This window comes from Puma concolor, chromosome C2, assembly GCF_028749965.1.
Source record: "Puma concolor isolate L17-30 chromosome C2, mPumCon1.1.hap2, whole genome shotgun sequence".
Classification (NCBI taxonomy): Eukaryota; Metazoa; Chordata; class Mammalia; order Carnivora; family Felidae; genus Puma; species Puma concolor.
In genome coordinates, this window is record NC_141675.1 from 149,754,797 (window position 1) to 149,775,859 (window position 21,063).

Below are 21,063 nucleotides of genomic sequence, written 5' to 3' on the forward strand. Positions count from 1 at the left end.
TCCTAAGTCCCATCGGAATCAGGTGGAAGATAAATATATAGATAAATACATGCATGTGTACTTACTCCGAGATCCGTGATAGCATAAGACGGACTAGTGCTCTTTCCAGCTTGTGGACAAGTGTGTGGCTGTAAGACCTGAGGTGGCCCCTACCAGAGCCATCAGACGCCCTGGAGGAAAGAGCCAGGTGAACTTGGCCCCCTTCTCCTCCCACACTGACCCAAGCATGCGGGACAGCAGCCCAAAGCTTGTGCCCTCTGCTCAGGGGCTGCCAGACCCATCCCTTCCCTCCTCAGATTCCTTGGAAAACATCCTGGGACACGTATTAAAAGATCTGGTAGTCAGGGGCACCTGGGAGGCTCAGTCGGTTAAGCGTCGCACTTCAGCTCGGGTCATGATCTCGCGGTTCGTGAGTTCGAGCCCCGCGTCGGGCTCTGTGCTGACAGCTCAGAGCCTGGAGCCTGCTTCGGATTCTGTGTCCCCCTCTCTCTCTGCCCCTCGCCTGCTCACGCACTGTCTCTCTCTATCTCTGTCTCTTTCTCTCAAATATAAATAAACATTTTGGGGGCGCCTGGGTGGCTCGGTCGGTTAAGTTAGAAATATTTGAACAATGTGATCCAGCAGGAGATGGAGGGAAAAAGCGGGGACAAGGTCAGAAAGTGGCACGTATGAGCGTCCCAGCACACAGGGCTTTGCGGCCAACGCTGTGTCGTCAGACGTCTCTCTCACAACCCATGATAAATGCTTCTGTGTCCCGAGTCCATGTTCAACACGCAAGCTACTGACTACTAACTGGAGTCCCAAATGGCTACACGGCAGACAGGAGTGCCTTGGCTGGTAGCCCAGAGTGCCCCAGGACCGTGTGATAAGAGTCCGTTGCTGGCTCACTGTTAGGGATGACGGCTCGCAACAGAGCACAGTCTGCCCACATGGGCGGAGCTCTTGATGGGAACCCAAAGCCATCAGCTACCTGTCTGCTCGGTCACCTGCGTGGCGATGCCACTCAGGGAAGGCTTCCTTCCCCCGAATCACAGACTTGAGTCCCGCTTGCCCTCACAATGTCCAAGCGTCTCAAAACCTTGGCCTGAACCGGGACTGAATCCAAAGACCCGCAAAATTGAGCTTCGTATTGAAGCCAACGAGTCAAAAAAAATCTGTCTCGGTGGTAAATCCTGGGAATCCACGGCGGTCACCACAGCCACAGCATGTGGCAAGACACTGGCCTTGGATCTTTCTCTGTTCTCACTCCCTCACCTCCCCCCGCCCTTAATGGCTGCCATGCACGTGAGTGCAGGGTCCTTGGCAAACTGGAAGGGGCTCTCAAACCTACTGCCTCCCGGATTGATCCTCAGCTGGGGGGAGAGGGAGAGCCTCAGGGGCGAGACCTGTCTGGTGCTGGGTGCTGGCACCCAGTGGCAAATGAGCGTTTTTGTAGCATACGGAAACGCAAATGGCGCAATGGCATCCCAACCAAAGTTCAGAGAACAGGACGGCAGGTAGACAGCGCAGGCCTTTCACACCCATTCTGGGCCGAGACTTGCAGTGTCGGGGTGGGGGGCGGGCAGAGCGTTAAAGGAGTCTCAGGGAAAGCACCAGTAATGGAAGAAGAAGGCTGAGAAGCATTGGTGGGTTGGCCAACGGGAGGCCTGAGGCTGAGGACTTTGGGATTTGTTCTGCAGGCAGAGAGGAGCTGAACGACATCCCTGCCCGGGCAGGGCTGAGTGCGATCCATCCATCTGTGAACCAGTGTTTTGCTGTGATGGCTTTAAGGAGAGTGGGTCACCACTTTCTCCCTACCTTATCCCCCAGCTACTTCTTAAATTCTTTTTGTTGTGAAATACATGCTAGATATAAGAGTATAAAATATATACATACGAGTTCATGAGTAATAGAATAAATATCTGTATATTTACTACCCACATTAAGAAACAGATCTTTCTAGAAACTTAGAGGCTCCAGTGTGCCCTCCCTGCTCACATTCCCTTCTTCGTCCCAGAGTTAATCACTGTCGGATGGCATAGAGAAGGGGTCGGGGGCTAGACAATAGGGTGGAAGGCAGGGTCAAGTGTAGATGAAGAACTTCCCAGAAAAAAACGAAAAACAAAAAACTAGAGCTTTCCTTTTGGGCTCTTAAACAAGCTTTTCTTTTTATTATCTATTTTGAGAGAGAGAGAGAGAGAGAGAGAGAACAAGTGGGGGAGGGGCAGAGAGAGAAGGAGAGACAGAATCCCAAGCAGGCTCCACACTGTCAGTGCAGAGCCTGATGCAGGGGTCAAACTCATGAACCTTGAGACCTGGGCCGAAAGCAAGAGTCAGATGCTTAACTGACTGAGCCACCCAGGTGGCCCTCCTTTTGGGCTTTTTTGGCCGCTGGGACTGCAGTATAGCTGCATGGACCCCACCTGCAGTCCATGGACACACTCGCTTGATGGGGGTGAAGGGTGTTGGAGGTATATTCCATGCCTGCCTCACATGGGGCAGTGGAGAAGAGCCGCCAATGGTGAGATATGAATGAGTTCAAGACGTCAGGAGGAACAGAAATACTAGGTCCCTGTGTCAGGACACAGTTGGCCATAGGTAGCAGAAAACCCAACTCAGACTGGCTCAAACAAGTGACTTATTTACTGATTCACTTAACTGTAAGTCTTAGGGGCAGGCCAGACTTCAACTCCATGTCGATGGCTCTCTTGGTTCTGCCCTTTAATGAGATGGGAACAGTGTCCAAGGCCTCACCTCCAGGCAGGACAAAATCCTAAGGAAGAGGAGAACATTTCCTTCTCTGGTTTTCTCTAAAAAGCAACATTTTTTCCCCACAGAACCACTCCTCCCCAACTTCCTTTCACGCCCATCACCCATTGGGTCCATTGCTGAACTAATCTCTGGTGGAAGGTAACACCTGTTGGTTGGCTCAGGTTTGAGTTCTAGAATCCAGCCTGACTGGGGGTGGGCTGGGGGGTGGGGGGAGATGGGACGACCTCGACCAGTCTAGATTAAAGACACTCAGACCTGGAGTGGGGACCACAATAACCGAAGGAATGACTGAAATATTTACTGAAATTTACTGAAATATCTGTTTGCACACCACACTTCCCCCCAGATGCATGGTAAGGGGTTCAGATAGATTTTAGGCTGCAAATTTTATAGTGAAAGAATTGTACATATATTCATTTATTTCATCCTCCCAGCCTATTGCCATTTAGGGTCTTATCAAATGCCCCAAGTGAACAAGCCTGGATAATAAGACACCATCAGTGCCTTTACAACTTTTCCTCTGAAGAGCTCCCTGGATGGTTCAATAATACTCAAAAGAAAGCCACACGTCACCACGATATAAATAACTAGATGGCTGCCCTTGGGACCAGAACCTGGAGGTGACGGTCAGCGTAGACGACCACCGAGGGACTCAGGGCTTTAGGATCAGCCTAGGAAAAGAGGAACCTTTCAGGGAACCCTAGAACTCCTTACACGCAGGTCCCACCCCAGGGCGAGGACCAGGGATCTACTGTGAAAATTAATGAAGGCAAACTGCACTGCAGTGGAGTTGTGACGCCAGCAGGGGGAGCTCTCCCTAACCCGCCCTCCCACGTGTGTTTAACTGACTCCAACCGGAAGAGAGGTGCCTGGTTGCCAGGATACTACTTTATCACACCAGCGGGGAGGAAGGAAGGTTTTCTCCTCCCGCCCCGGCAACAGCCCGGCCAATGAGAGACAGTTACAATTCAGCCAATGAGAAGCCACTACACTTCAAACTCCCCAGTTTGCTCCAATGGACTTTTTGCTGAGAAGGGCTCGTCTAGAGTCCCTTTTCCTTTATAAAACAGCGCTGTTTTATAAAGGACCGCTGTTTTATAAAGAACCTCTCCCTTGTTCTGTGGGCTTGCTATGCCTTTGCCGTACATTGCCTGCCCTGAATTGTGATTCTTTGGTATTCCTGAATCAACCCCCTTTTTTTGGGGGGGGGGGGGAGGGAAGGCTGGGAAAATAACTGACAGTTTTTATTTGTATGTTTACCATTATTTATACATGGGTGTTTTTTTCTTCTCTGCATCTTGCTTTTTTTGGTTAATGCTAGATCTTGGAAGTCACCCCAGAGTCGCACAGGGAACTATTCCTCATTCATTTCTACATTCCATTGTGTACCTGTAACTGAGTTTATTCAACCAGTTTCTAATTTATTCAGCCATTTCCTTTTGATGAACATTTGGGTTTTTTCCTGTCCTTTGCTATTAAAAACAGTGCTTCTGTGAATAGCCTCGTGCATATGTCTCCTTTGCATTTTGCTAGTATATCTTTGGGAGAGATTTCTAGAAGTGGGGTTGCTGGGTCAAAGGGCAAATGCGTAGATAAATTTGCTAGATAATGTCGATTCTCCTCTTTGAGTCACAAGTTTTTATGTCTCTCTCTCTCTTATGTGAAACCAGAAGCCTTATGTTTAACTCACTGGCTCAGTGTCCTATGGAGTCAAGAAAAAAAAAATCTCTTATTTTTCCCCACTGCCTGCCTACTTTACTTTCACACAGAACACTTCACTTCTTTTTTTTAAACATTTTATTTATTTTTTTTTTTCAACGTTTATTCATTTTTGGGACAGAGAGAGACAGAGCATGAACGGGGGAGGAGCAGAGAGAGAGGGAGACACAGAATCGGAAACAGGCTCCAGGCTCTGAGCCATCATCCCAGAGCCTGACGCGGGGCTCGAACCCGCGGACCGCGAGATCGTGACCTGGCTGAAGTCGGACGCTCAACCGACTGCACCACCCAGGCGCCCCTGAACACTTCACTTCTGACACTTCCCGTCACCGAATCTGTGAGGATTTTCCCCACACCAGGCAATTCTGCAACACCAGTGTCCTACAATTTAACCCAGTTCTGACACTGTCTACGTGGAGATAGCATCCGACCCCACAAGTGACGGGCTCAGTCCCATGAGATTGCTCCGCATTCCAGATGGCAATTGTAAATCCAGGTTGTCACCTGTGCTTCTGACCCGTGGACTATAAGTCAGAGGTTCCCATAGTCCCCTCCTTAGGTTTGATTAATTTGCTGGAGTGGCTCACGGAAAACAGTTTACTTATGTATACCAGTAAGCAAAGGCTACGATCAGGGATACAGATGAACGTCCAGACAGGAGAGATGCACGGGGCAAGGAATGTTGGGAGGGGAAGAGCTCCCATGCTCCCTCCAGATGTGTTATATGTTCACCAACCCAGAAGCTCTCTGAACCCCCCCCCCCCCCTTGGGAGTTTTATGGAGGCTTCCTCCAGGAGATGTGGTCAATCATTAACTCCATTTTCAGTCCTTCTCCTTTCTCAAGAGAATGGGGGGGGGGGGGCAGGTTGAAACTTGCAAGCTCGCAATCATGGCTTGTTCTGTCTGGTGACCAGCCCTCATCCAGGAGCCCAGGCAGGAGCCCACCCAGAGTCACCTCGCGAGAACAAAAGACACTCTGATTACCCAGGAAATTGCAAGTGTTTCAGGAGCCCTGTGTCAGGAACTGGGGTCCAAGACCAAATATTAGAACAAAAGATGCTCCTCGTGCCCTTATCACTTAGGGAATTACAAAGGTTTTAGGAGCTTTGGGAACGGGGGGCAGAGGCCAACATACATTTTTTCTAATTTTGTAAGTAATTTTTTTAAATAAAATTTTTGTAGGGGCGCCTGGGTGGCTCAGTCGGTTGGGCATCCGACTTCGACTCCCGTCAACAATCTCACAGTTCGTGAGTTTGAGCCCCGCATCGGGCTCTGTGCTGACAGCTCGGAGCCTGGAGCCTGCTTCGGATTCTGTGTCTCCTCCTCTCTCTGCCCCTCCCCCGCTCATGCTCTGTCTCTCTCTGTCCCTCAATAATAAAGAAATGTTAAAAAAAATTTAAAAAATAATAATTTTTTAAAATAATCTCACATCCACTCAAAAGAAAAACATGCTGACAGACTAAAATTTTGGCTCCCTTTACAAGGTCTATTCAATGCGTCCATAAAACGATCTTTATTGGTGCATGCAAACAAATCAATTTGGCTACTTAATTACCAGGCACTTACAAAGGTGCCCTCACGCCATATTTCCTCTGTTAATGGCTGGCTGCTTCAACATCATTAAATCTATTGCACTTTGAAATTATTTCCATGGAAAAAAAAATCATGCCGTCTCTAGGGGGAAGACTTGTGGCGCTAGAGTGTCCCTTGATGACGTTATATGCCACTCAAGTCCTATAGATAAGGGAAGGTCCCTCCTGCACAGGACGTTGAATATCTTTCTGCTTTGAGTCCCCTCTTCGCTTACCCCCACAGATCCAGCGAGGACTCTGGATCCCCTTTGCCTCATATCACCTCCAAAGAGAGCTGGCTGAAGGCCAGCCCCTGGAAATGCGGGGAGGGCTTTGATTCCATTTATCTGGGCACAGTGGAGTTGTGCCAGCCCGCCTGATACAGACAGGTGCGTCATAAATTCCAGGGGCTGACCCCACGACTGGGGAGTTTGGGCCCAATGATCTAGGGCTTTTGATAGCAAGTTCCTGGAGGTTGGTTACCTGCCAAAAACCCCTTTACAGGTGAGCATGTCCTGAAAGGAGGGCTTACACATCTCGGATATATGAGCTGCTCTCCTAATGAGCCAGCCGGCCTTTTAGAAGACTTCTGAAGGGTTAGCAGCCGCAGTGGAAGAAAACAGGATTCTGACCTCTCAGAGCCTATGGATACCAGGGAGGGATCAGGTGGTGGGTTCATTCAAAAGCTTCCCTGTAGAATAAATGCATTTCACAGGTGAGTCCTGGAACAAAACAAGGTGCACTGAAACCAGATCACTGCTGGCTTCAGGAAAGATTAAAGGGAAGGCTGAGCCTTTTTAAAGCAACAGGGTGAACATCAGCTGTGTTAATTTCACAGGCAGGGGATACCAGCCAGTACGGTGTTGTGATAAAGATGCCACCAGTTTATTAGGAAGAAAGGTCATCAGAAAAATCCGGAGTTTACGAAGGGAAAGAAATTTGGAAATCTGAATTGCCAACTTCTCTCTCAAAAAAATAATCATTATTTTTGTATTGGCAATTTTTAAATTTTAGTATTAAAAAAATTTTAATATAGGGGCACCTGGGTGGCTCAGTCGGTTAAGCGTCCAACTCTTGATTTCGGCTTAGGTCGTGATTTCATTGTTGAGGGGTTCGAGCCCCGGGTCGGGCTCTGCACTGACAGTGCAGAGCCTGCTTGGGATTCTCTGTCTCCCTCTGTCTCTGCCCCTCCTTCTCTCTCTCTTTCTCTCTCAAAAATAAATAAACTTTGGGGGCTCCTGGGTGGCTCAGTTGGTCAAGTGTCCAACTTCAGGTCAGGTCATGATGTCATGGTTCATGAGTTCGAGTGCTGCGTTGGGCTTTGTGCGGACAGCTCGGAGCCTGGAGCCTGTTTTGGATTCTGTGTCTCCCTCTCTCTCTGCCCCTACCCTGCTCACGCTCTGTCTCTCTCTCAAAAATAAACATTAAAAAATTTTTTTAATACAAAATAAACTTCAAAAATCAATTAAAGAATTTGAATATAATAAATTGAATTCCAGGATTCAAACGTCAAAGCCATACTAAAAAGGTATTTGCAGAGATGACACATCCCACCCTCACCCACTTCGCTGGAAGGTGTATTGTTATTTTCTCTGTGTGGAGCCATCAGGAAACCGGCCCTGCGGTCAGTACCTGCTGCCTCTTTGGGAACGTGGGAAAGGGGAGAGAAAGTCTTGATGAACACAACACTTCTCTCCAGCTCTGGCCAGGAGGCGGCACCTTTAATCCAGGCCACTTTCCACCGGAGGGGACTGAGGGGTCACCCTCCTTGCTGGGAAGAGTGGAGCCCCCCCTCGCCCTGCCCCAGCAAAAGGGAGTGAGGCCCCAGGATTGTGCTAGAAATGGACCAGGCTTACTGTTGAAAATCTAAATCATCTGCACAATTATTTCAAGTCTCCATTTGCCAGAAGTTGAGAAAGTTCCCCAAGAGAAGGAGTTGAATTTTGGGAGGGTAGGAAACCTTTGGTCTAAAAACACTTTTTAAGCATTGCTATACATAGAACAGTCCCCAAGATCCATTCCTCCTCAAATCACCCCAATCCAGAGCTCGTGCTAGCCAAAAGTCTATAGTCAATGCCAACAGGTTTTGACTGAGCACCCCATTAGCAAAAAAAAAAAAAAATGTTTTTTGAATGTATACTTCCAATATCCCAAGATATGTAAATATATTAATTAATAATTTGTAACCGTACATTTATGTATATAAATATTTTATTCATAAATTTCATATATTAGTAAAAGAATGTTATACTATATAACATATGTAAAAATATGTACTGAAGAGTGCTGATATTAAAAAATATCTCAGGGCGCCTGGGTGGCTCAGTCAGTTAAGTATCCAACTTCGGCTCGGGTCATGATCTTACAGTTCATGGGTTTGAGCCCCGCGTCGGGCTCTGTGCTAACAGCTTGGAGCCTGGAGCCTGCTTTGGATTCTGTGTCTCCCTGTCTCCCTCTGCCCCTCCCCTACTTGTGCTCTGTGTCTCTGTCTCTAAAATAAATAAACACTAAATTTTTTTTAAATAAATACATAAATATTAAAAAATAAAAAATATATGTCTCAATATGTGCCTTCATTTACTTCCTTCACCCTTGAGGTGTGGACACCTCACTCCCTTGGGGACCACTGTCTCACTCTCCCCAGATCTCAGAAGTGAGCTCTGGACTGGCTGAAAGTTCACCTTCCTAGACATTCCTTCATCTCGTGTTCCAGACTTACAAGGAGGAGAAGGAGTGGGAAGGAGATGAATTCCTACCGAGTGTCTGTGATGGACCAGCACGCGATCAACTCATTCTGTCCTGCCTGCATTTGTCAGGCCAGGCACCTGGGGCTCCCCGGTGGGTGACCTGCCATGCAGCACCCACAGGCAGGAACAGATGGGACCCCGGGCCTCGCCTGCCCCAGGAGCTCAGGGAGCTGTAGAATGGACTTGGGGGCCAGCACAGGGTCATGCTGATTTATTTTATTTTGTTTATTTTTTTCTGCTTGGAATAATTTTTAGAGAATTGTTGTTATTTCTTTTACTTTTTGAATTTAGCCTCTCGGGAGGGTAATGTTCCTCCTTCTCTGTCCCATGAGAAACTTGTTCCGAATTGTGGACAAGTTGCTTTCTTCGGGTCACCTGTGTAGAGCAGGGATTCTCAAAGTGGGCGCTTTTGGCATTTGGGGTCAGATCATTCTTTGTGCGGGGGCTATGCTGTGCCTTATACCATGTATCCCTGGTCTCTATTCATTACGTAGCAGTATTACCACCCCCCCCTCCACCCCCCAAGCTCTGACCACCAAAAATGCCTCCAGATTTTGCCAAACGTCCGCTGGGGGACAAAATTGCGCCTGTTGGGAGCCAGCGGCGGCAAGTCACAGCCTTACAGTTGGGTGGGCCCTTTTCGGGCACCTCCTACTCTCACACCCTTTGACGTTGAATCCAGAAGATGTTAGGGCCCTAGACTTCCAGGTTGGGCCCTGCCCTGCCCAGCAAGCAGTTACGTTAGCTCTGCAGAGAGTGGACCCTATCCCGGGGCACGGCCACATCCTGCCAACCTGTCTCGCCCTTGTGGACAGACCTCTGGGACGCCACAATGCTCTTTGGATAAAAGCCACACTTCCTGGTGGAACTTACAGGGCTCTTCAATGCCTGACCCTTGCCTGCTTCTGGAGGGCTCTCTGCCCTTCTCCCGGCCAGCCGCCCACCTCAGCCCATCCACACTCAGCCCCGTCCTCACTGAGATGACTTTTTCCCCCTGGTGTACTTCTCGCTCTGGGTTTTCCCACGCTCACTCCTCTGCCTGGAATGCTATCTCTTACCTTTTTTTTGACCAGCTAAACTTCTACGCATCCTTCAGGTGTGTGCCCTAGACCTGACCAAGCCTCGCTCCATACCTACCCAGCCCCAGGTCAAGGTTGGACACCCCTCCTGCACGGTCCTAACAGAACATTTACTCCCTCTGTGTTGTACTTGCTTGGCTGATTGTCTGAGGCCCTCCAGGAGGGTGGCTCCATCCGGGCGTGGGCTGGGTGGCCTTGGCACGCCGTGTCCCCAGCTCCAGCAGGGACACTAGCGGGTCTCAGGGCATAGCTCAGGGCTAAATACACGCACACACCATACAGTGCCTGGCACTAGGCACATACTTCTCAAATATTAGGAAGAGTTAAGTTCATAGGGTTAAGTTCACAGACTCCGGAGCCAGGCTGTCTAGGTCCGTTGCTGGGCTCAGCTGCTTTGCAACCGGGTGCCCTTGGGCAAATTGCTTACCCTCTCTATTCCAATCTCTTCATCTTTAGCGTGGAGTGGTAATAACATATGTCCCTGGAAGAACCACATGGATTAATATATGATATGTGCTTAAAACGGTGCCTGGTATTCAGCCAGTATGATGTGAGTTGGCTGTCAGTGCCTCCTAATACTTGATAGAACTTACCCACACTACGAGGATAAGAGTTTTGGTTTGAGGGGGACGGTAGGTGGTTGGGATGAAGAGGGAAAGAGACAGCGTGGGCTGAGAGTCCCCATGTTGGTGAAGAGAAAACCAAGAGCGTGGACTTCCTGAGAATAACCTTAGGACCCTGGAGAAGAGTGCAGGAGAATGTGCGAGATTCTAGAAACTCATTCGTCTCATGAGAATTTGTGGTAGGTTAATTCTGGGTCCAGGAAAGGAGAATGGAATGCCCTTCTTCCTTCCTCCCCTACTTGGCCCTTTTCCCCAGCACTCACATGAAGAAGCTTCTCTGGACACCTACCCTCCATTTGTCACATCGTTTTCATGGGACAAGTGCATTTCACGTTCCTACCTTCCGGCTGGTCAACACATCCACTAGAAAAGAGGAGACTGCCAGTTATATAAAACCAGGACGACGACGGGTCTTTTCTTGTTCTCAAACATTTGGATACAATGGAAGAATTTAAACCTGCCTTGGGGACATTTTTAACTCTCTGATTTATGCCCACTGGATAGAAATTGAAAACCTGAATTCTCCATCTAAGTCTTCGGTTTGCATTCACAGGTCTGGAGTCCTAGAAAAATAAGTTGATGTGGTGTCGAGTCTGAGTTTTCAAGTCTAGAAGGGAAATGACTTTGAACTTCAGAACAAGGTTAGCACGACTGGAGGAGAAGCCAAGAACGGGAATGTTTTCTTGACTCCTGAGCCTGCGCTCATAAGCTCACACCGACCTTTACTGATTATTTAAGTTCATGTAGTTTGAATGCAGTAGAAATAACAGGGTTATTTGTCAGCTGCTGAGTTCATTTGGTTGTTTAAACAGTTAAATCAAGCAGGCGGGTAGGCAGACACACAGCAAACATGTGCCTGACATTGGCACCAGGTGCCCTTGGGCGAGACAAGCGTTAACAGTGGCCGCATGTGGGAGTTAGCACGTCACCCGTGGACTCCAGGCTCTGCCACTTACCAGGGATATTTGACGCCTCTGAATCTTAACCTGCTCATCTTTAAAATGGGGTAGGGACACCTGGGTGGCTCAGTTGGCTAGGGGTCTGACTCTCGATTTCGGCTCAGCTCATGATCTCACAGCTGTGAGGGTTCCGGTTCGAGCCCCAAGTCGGGCTCTGTGCTGACAGCTTGAAGCCTGCTTGGGATTCTCTCTCTCTCTCTCTCTCTCTCTCTCTCTTTCTTTCTCTGCCCCTCCCCCACTCGTGCTTGCTCTCTCTCTCTCTCTCTAAATAAATACATAAATAAATAAACTTAAAAAAATTTTTTTAAAGTGGGGGTAGTAATTTCAGTTACCTCATAGAGTTCTGAAAGGTTGTAACTAGACAGTCCCCTCGAACTGTGTGCCCAGCATTAATGTGACTGCCTCTGTTTTGGAGCTCGTGAGCAGATAGAAGGAGAGAGAACTGATTAGCAGAAGCCTGTTGCTGGGTCTTTTGGGGATGAGTGTGAAGAAGCTAAGGGGGAGAATTCAGGACGGGGTGGAAAAAGAGAGTAGTGGATCTGTTACAAATAGCAGGGGTGAAACCTTCTGGGGCCAGGAATGACCTAGAGCCCTTAAGAATGTATATGGCATTTTTTGGGCATTTTTGTCCTGTGTGGCTCTGATGTAACCAACTCCCCAACCCAGTGCCCATTATTAGCCCTGATTCTTTCTTTCTTTCTTTCTTTCTTTCTTTCTTTCTTTCTTTCTTTCTTTCGAGAGACAAACAGAAAGAGAGGCTCTCAAGCATGTTCCATGCTCAGCAAGGAGCCCGATGCCGGGCTCTATCACATGACCCTGGGATCGTCGTGGTCTGAGCTAAAATAAAGAGTCAGACGCTTAACCGACAGAGCCACCCAAGGGTCTCTAGCCCTGATTCTTTTTTTTTTTTTTATGTATATTTATTTTTGAGAGAGAAAGAGACAGTATATGAGCAAGGTGTGGGCAAAGAGAGAAGGAGACAGAAGATCCAAAGTGGGTTCTGAGCTGAGCACGGAACCTGATGCAGGGCTCGAACTCTTGAACTTGCAAGATCATGACCTGAGCCGAAGTCGGACGCTTAACCCCCTGAGCCACCCAGGCACCCTTGTAATTTACACCTGTAGTCCCAGCATAATTACTTTCACTTTTAAAAGTTTATTTATGGGGCGCCTGGGTGGCGCAGTCGGTTAAGCGTCCGACTTCAGCCAGGTCACGATCTCGCGCTCCGTGAGTTCGAGCCCCGCGTCGGGCTCTGGGCTGATGGCTCAGAGCCTGGAGCCTGTTTCCAATTCTGTGTCTCCCTCTCTCTCTGCCCCTCCCCCGTTCATGCTCTGTCTCTCTCTGTCCCAAAAATAAATAAATGTTGAAAAAAAAATTTATAAAATTTATTTATTTATTTATTTATTTATTTAGAAGGAGGGACAGGGAGAGAGGGGAGAGAGAGAATCCCAAGCAGGCTCTGCACTGTCAGCAAAGAGCCCAACCCAAGACTTGAACTCACAAACCATGAGATCATGATCTGAGCCGACATCAAGACTCAGATGCTCCACTGACTGAGCCACCCGGGGGCCCCCATTACCTTCACTTATAAAAGTGTACAAGTTCGGGCTGTAAATTACGTCCTAACTATGCCCACTGCCTTCTGTGAGGTGGTGTTTTGGAAAACGGAGGAAAAGAGATGGGGGTGAGGAGAGGAGACCAGCAGGTGGGGCCGGGCTGGGGGTGGGAGCTCCGGGCCAGAGGGGACCAGAGGAACCAGCGACAGAGCGAGGGACGGGAGGCACGTGGAGCTGTCCTCCGTGCTCAGGATGGGGCTGTCAGCCACTGACATCTTTAGGTGGAGCTGGACGATGGCGGGGTTTTCAGGCAACTAGCGGATGGTTCGTATTTATAGCATTTTACAGGTAAATTTACCTACATTGAAATACAAAAATCCTATCCGCCCCCAGAAATCCCCTTGCCCCCGTGCCAGCGATGCCCCCACTCCCTGCCCCCAGCCAACCACTGATTTGTTTTCTGTCCGCTTGGTTCGGCTTGCAAATACTGTCCCATGAATGGACCGATGCATTATGTACCTTTTTGAGTCTGGTTTCTTCATCCATGTTGTACGTATCAATAGCTGGACCTTTTCGTTATTGAGAAGTATTCCTTTGTATGGATGTGACGCAGTTTATTTACCCGTTTCTCAGTTCGAGGACCTGACGTTGTGTTCATTAACTGTATGATGTTGACAAATCAATATACCTGTGCAACTGATATCCTAAGATACACGTGTAGGTTTCATTTAAAGTACCAATGAGAAACCAAAAAGAGGTTCAAGGGTTCTTGACCTCTTTTGAACTATGGATCTGTTTGCTTGTCTGGTGAGCTCATCTCTGAATGCTTTCAGTGCCCAAGGAAGAATGCGGAGGATCTCCAAGGAAGCCAATTATACTGAAATACAATTATCAAAAAAATAAGAGGAACCGTCTGATTAGGAAGAAATTTAAGAAGTAATTAAGTAATAATATATTTATTTCGTTGTGAACCCACGTCATAAAATCCAGACGCAGGCTTGATAACTATTGAAATTTCAAAGTAGCGATGAGTGGAATGGAAATGATACTTTAAGATAATTCACACCTGGAATGAGATACAAATATATCTCTGATTTGTACTGGGGACAAAGCCACGGGTACAATTATTGCAATGGTCATTTGTTCTTTATATCCATAATTGAAAGAAATGTTAAATTTGAGTTTTGTGACTATAAAAATATGATTTTTACCCAGGAAGCTTCTGAATTCTATCCATGTGTCCTTTGGGGACTTTGATTATGGTGCCTTGTTGTAATTAGAATATTCAGCTCGCTTTCTTGCTACAACCCTAAAAGGGGGGGGTGGGGATCAACTTATTTTTGCTGACTTCCATATTCACTGAGACAGAGCCTGGGTCTTTCTCTCCGCTAACTCATAGCTGTTGATTAACGCATGATGCACCTATTTCGGGCAGGTCCCGAGTCCCGAGTCGCTTCTGTGACTTCAGAAACTGCTCAGCATACAGCAATGTAACAATAATGCCTTCAAATTTCATGAAAGAAAACTTGAACAAAGCCCCCAAAGTCCTGGGAAATTGAAACATCTCCTTATCTCGACTTAGGAGACCTGCCACCTGAATTTATAGCAATATACACACACTTAAAGCAAAAGCAGAAAAGTTAAAAAATTAAAAAAAAACCCAAAATACAAAACAAGCAAAACAAACAACAACAACCCCCCCCCAAAAAAAACAAAAAAAAAACCAAATGAAGTTTAGCTAGGGGTAGAAAAATACAACTCATAACCTGTATTTTGGGAGCTCTGAGTTTCTATTGAAACATGAGCCAGTATGATTCTGGGAAAATTCACCTTCCTGGTTTAAAGACAGGGTTATAAAACAGCTTTCAAGCTTTGTGTATATCGAATGCTCCTGAACTCACCCAACAGGATTTTTTTTCAGACGTAATGCATACGAGTGCACCAGAGACATGCAGACTGGTAACGCCTTAAACCACTTAGATTTATAAGGAAGAATCATATCCAAAAAATACAAAATCTGCTCCAAAGATTTGCTTTGAAATCTGTTCACCCTTTTTTCTCACTCTTCCAACCAAACATTCTAGAACTGCCCCCTACCACCAAGTGCCATGTGTCAGCATCGCTTCCCCACCCATCATGTTCCTTATTCACTTCTTCACTATCGACATCCATATGGCCAAAACGTACCTTCCTTTTATGGTCCCAGGTGGGTTACCTTCGGGGAACTGTCAAAGATTCTCTACCTGAAAAATAGTTTCTCACTGGCTCTTGGCTGCCTTAGTATTTTCAAGGGTGCAAAGCTTTTATTTCCCAAATAGAGGTAGGAACTTAAAGTGTAGATCTTAGGAATGGCCTAGAAGAACGTGAGACATTCCTGCAGAATGAATGGAATAGACACCAGGGCTTCTTCCAGTCTGACTGAATGGATAAATCCTTTCTGGAGACAGGGCCTAGGGACCTTTCATACTGACACACTCCCTCCGGCATCCCTGTCACTCTGATGCACAGCTGGGGTTAGACACTGACGCCTTGGAGCACTGAAGGTCCGATGTAGATGCCTTACCTTTGTATGTCCATGGTTCCTGGGTTTTTGTTCAACAGACTTCTTGTTTGGTCCCAAATAACCTCGTAAGAGGAGGGCAGGGATCGCTCCCTCATGGTAAGGTTGGGAAACTTGTCCAAAGACACCCCAGAAGCCAGGTACAAGTAAAAGAGGGAGAAGGAAGGGCTGGATCTGCCCTTGGTTTATTTCGAAATTTTGTTTAAAGGTGATCTTGTACATTAATAAATGCCATTAGTGTCGTCTGTGAAATCAGGGACTTAAATACGAAAAGAGGTTTTATAAAAGCTGGCGTCCATTGGCAAATGTCGTCAGGAGCCTTCCAGAAGGAATCTTCCAGTTGGATGGTAAGGCTGTAATTTTTTTTTCTTTTTTCTTCTTTTTTTCTTGGTGAGAAAGTTGCCATCCCTGTCTCAGCAGAGGAAGGGCTGGTTTTAGACTTGGACTATCTTGATTTGGGGGCTATTTACAAGTGTAAGTGGGGTTGCAAATAAAGGGAAAAAAAACGTTTTACCAGGTATTTGAATCCTCAAATAATGACGATTGACTATACTTTGTACACATTGACACAAAACATCCCTGGTAGGTTATGGACTGAAGCCATGGAAGAGGAGAGACCAAGGCACGTAGGGGTTAAGTAACTTGCCCCAAGTCATATAGCTAGTAAGAAAGAAGCCAGGACCATATATCTGGTAACAGTGCTCCCCAGAAACTCACCAGCTGCTTTTGGACGTGTGGAGAGTGCCAGGTGCAATGGAGACCTCCATACCACTTGGTGTGTTTCAAATTCCTCTGCCAAGAACACCTTTGGCCTTGGGATCTTTCCAGAATATTTTGCTGTTTTGAGGGCTACAGTGCAGGGTCTGAGGAAGGCACTTGTGCCTGTCATCATTGCTCCTGGGGGGGCAGTTGTTTACAAGCTAAAAGGTAGTAAAGACCTCAGATTCTAGGACAACAATTGGCCCTGTTTTCGAGAAGAAATAAATAAACAAGAGAAGAGAGAGCACAGTTTAGCGGCAGTGATTGGAAGGCTGGCAGGGGGAGGAGTGGGATTTGGGCATCAGGCTTCCTGCTGAGTCCGCAGGATGGAGGCTGTGGCCCAAAGCCAGCCACCTGTACAGAGAGGGAGGTAGGTTCCCAAAATAGAGTTCTACAGAAAAGCGGAGCACAACTCATTTGTAGTGGAATCTACAAAAGCTGGACTCGTAGAAACAGAGGGTACATTGGTGTTTGCCGGGGGCTGGGGATGGGGAAATGGGAGATATTGATCAAACGGTGCAGACTTCCAGGGAAAGGATGAGCGAGTTCTGGGGAACTAACGTACAGCCAGGTGATTACAGGTAACGATACTGAAACATACTAGATACACTCTTTTTTTTAATATACAATTTTTTAAAGTTTATTTATTTATTTTGAGAGATAGAGCAGGAGAGGGGCAGAGAAAGAGAGAATCCCAAACAGGCTCTGCACGGCCAGCACAGAGCCCGATGTGGGGACTCGAATTCATGAACCGTGAGGTCATGACCTGAGCTGAAATCAGGGGTCGGATGCTTAACCAACTGAGTCACCCCGGTGCTCCTGAAATATACTTGAAAATATACTTGAAGGGTACTTGAAAGTTGCTAAGAGAGTAGATCTTAAGTGTTCTCACCACACCAAAAGATGGCAATCTTAGGTGAGGCGATTAAGTGACCTTATTGTGGTAATCAGTTCGCAATACCCGTGTGTTATCAACTCATCTTGTACATCTCCAACCTTACACAATGTTATATGTCGATTATATCTCATTAAAGCTGGGGAAAAAAGTAGAGCATGAAATCTTATTTCGCGATTGTCAGGGATGATGATTATGATTTTATGTTTATAGAAAGCCCGAAAGGGATCACACTATCCTCAGGGGAAAAATCGTATTCAAATTTCCACAACTCATGATTCAATCTAGTTCAGTTCCATGTCACTTCGCTCTGTGGCATCCCCCATTTCTACTCCAGGACAGTGACCCCATCCCAGGGTTGTTGAGATCACTCAGTGATTTAAAATAATATATCGGGGATAAAGACTGCTCTGTGTAGTGGCAAGATGTGTAACATTCTATTTCTAAGAGGGAACTAGACAGAACAATCTTTAAGGTCCTTTCAAGTTTTAATATTCTTTTTTTTTTTTAAAGATTTTTAAAAATGTTTTTATTTATTTTTGAGACAGAGAGAGACAGAGCATGAGCAGGGGAGGGGCAGAGAGAGAGAGGGAGACACAGAATCCGAAGCAGGCTCCAGGCTCCTAACTGTCAGCACAGAGCCCGACACGGGGCTCAAACCCACGAACTGTGAGATCATGACCTGAGCTGAAGTCTGACGCTTAAACCAAGTGAGCCACCCAGGCACCCCTTAAATTTCTAATTGATACTATAATGCTTTATTTGTAAGATGGATAATTATAATATACAATAAGTAGTTATATATAATTTATTTATATTAAATCGCTGTACCTGACATATTGACATATGGGGTTTTGTCCAGTAATACTGTGCCATTTCATAAATGAATACGATAAAATATAACCAAATATCTCTCCCTATTTTTTTTTCCCCAACACACACACAACTATCAGTCTGGTTTTGAGATTTTGGCTCATTATTCTATACTATGTGCTGGGTATATAGGGATCTTTCTTCTCTTCCTCCGTCCCTCTCTCCCTCTGTCTTCCCCTACTTTCCTCCCTTCCTCCCTCCTTCCCTCCCTCTTCCCCCTTCCCTACCCTGGGTTCTTCTTTCCTTTCTTTCAATCAAATAAGTCATTTTCTTGGTTCATTTGAAACAAGAAAGTAAACCTTATCGCTTAACTAAAACTTAAAAGTATAAGCATTCTTTGCTTTTAATTTAAACATTTAGTTTTCACAAAGACTGTTTCAGCCTTCCTGTTTTGCTGTTTCTAATGGGTTCTGAATCAAGACACCGGAAAATAGGTTAGGTTGAATTTAGAATAGAGTCATGGGCTTGGAATGAGAGCTCAGTTGCTCATCTTTGGGGAAAGCATTCACACTTTAAGAGGCAAACTCAGTTATATTGTTGTTGGCTTGGGGAGACCTTTTCTCCTCACTTCCTGATTCTGAGCTTTGTTCAGCTCTGGCTAGTGATTTCTAAATACGTGAGGTGTTAGATCATAGGTTACAGAATTCCAGTGCTGAAGGAACCCTATAATCATCTGATCCAAGGTCTTCATTCAGGGTGATGTCCCATCAAGTGAAAGGGACTTCCCAAGGTCACTGAGTTCACTACTTTACCTGATCAAACACATACATCTTTGGGGAGAATGTGCCAACAGAGCCGAGGCTCTCGCCCCGGTAGACCCTCTTTTACAACCTTTATCTCTTTCTGGTCCAATCAGATTAAACTCAACCAAATTAAAAAAGGAAAGCTCAAATATTGTAAGATTTGGGAGTGTAAAAGTCATGAGCTAAATGATTTCATTCTCAGTGTGCTGGATAAATAAACAAAAATACATTTCAAACATTTGACTCCAAGTTTTTAAGAAACATGATTCAAAACATGAGCAACAAAAATATTTTTACAAAGCAGGGCCTTGGCATGTTTGAGTTTATAGAGTGTGGTTAAAGATCTTAAAAAAATGTGTAATCAAAGTTATTGATGAGGCGTGGCATGAAATACCAGCCATGAACCGGCATGAACATCAGAACGTTTATAGTTTAGTAAGGATTTTCCACTCTGCAGAATTACACAGCAGGGTGGGACCCTTGTTCCATTTATGTTTATTTCTCCAATACTAGCTGAGTCTGTGTCACAAGAAAGGTCCTCAGAAAGAGTTTGTGGTGTGGTGGATGAATGAATGAGTGATGGGTGGATGATGGATAGAGGGATGGATGGATGGGTTGGATGATGGGTGGATGAACTGGATGATGGATGGATGGGTTGGATGATGGATGGATGGGTTGGATGATGGATGGATGGGTTGGATGATGGGTGGATGGGTAGGTCTTCTCAATTCTGTGAGTAGAATGGAAATGGTTTCTTTAAAGGGCAATTTCATGACTATGTTATAAAGGGATGATTAACTTAATTTTGTGATATGGTGCTCACTTTTTCCTGAACCATAGTTACAAGTAAAATGATAAAAACAAAAGATTGCCAAGTCTCACAATGGTCAGCGTGTGCTTTTCGTAGCCGCTTAGAGCTCACCCAGCTCCCGGCAGATGAGAGGTATTTTTCTGGGTATGTGGGGACATGGCGTACTCTAGTATCATCCTTTCTCTTTAGCACCATCTGTTTTCATTCTGACAGATAACTTTTTTCCCCCCAGTATTTCCTATAAGGAATGAACGTTTACGATATTGGATTTTGTAAACCTTTGTGTCAACAGATGCTAGGGAATCAGCCATGGAAGCTGATTTTTTGACAAGTATCAAGGGATTAATATTTTAGATGAATGTCCTAGGTTATAGAAGAGTGAGATCCATTCCAATATCTGGACAGTGAAAACTAATAGGATTGACCATTGGATCACCACCCGAAAGCAAACCATTACCACTTGGTGATTGTGCAGAAACATCCACGTTTACAAAATACTTTACAGATGATCTCTTCAGAGGAGTCCAGTGCAGTAGGGTTATCACCAAGAAGTGGCTTGTGCACTATAACATGGCCAGTAAGCAGCCGAATTAGGAGTTGAGCCTAGGCTTGTAGATGCAAATCTCGCAATCTGTCTATCATTTCAAAAAGTTTCTCATCAGGATTCACTAGGAATCTGCAGGACATGTTTTAAGGAATTACCATCCCTCCCCCCCAACACACAACCCTTCATCTACTATTCCAAGCTCCTAGTAGATTCAATATATCAGATGAAGGCGTTTTCTATGGAACACTCTGTAATTGGGGGGGGGGGGGGGCGGTGCTGGAGGGAGACTGGTCTTCCTTTCAGGCAATAATTCACATTATGGGCTGGTTAATTCTTGGTGGTGGGGGGCTGTGCATGGGTCCTGTGCATGGGAGGAGGTTTGGTGACATCCCTGGCCTCTACTCACTAGATGCCAGCAGCAGCCCCTAATCATGACACTAAAAAATGTGTCCAGACATTGCCAGATGTCCCACGAGGGGCAAAATTGTCGTACGTATGTGAAGCCCAGTGCTCACGCACACCTCCATCCATCTCTATAGATTTTTGGGTTCTGAAGGACTGGAGGGAGGAGAGAAAAAACTTGGGAGTTTAGTTTTTTTAAGTTTATTTATTTATTTTGAGAAAGAGAGAGAGAGAGAGAGAGAGAGAGAGAGAGAGAGGCAGAGAAAGGGAGAGAGAGAATGCCAAGCAGGCCCCGTACTGTCAGTGCAGAGCTTGACGTGCGGCTGAAACCCATGAACTGTGAGATCATGACCTGAGCCAAAATCAAGAATTGGACGCTTAACTAACTGAGCCACCCAGGTGCCCCAAAACTTGAAGTTTAAAGAAAGTCGAGTTTCTACCTACAACATCAAAATGTTTAGAAAAAAC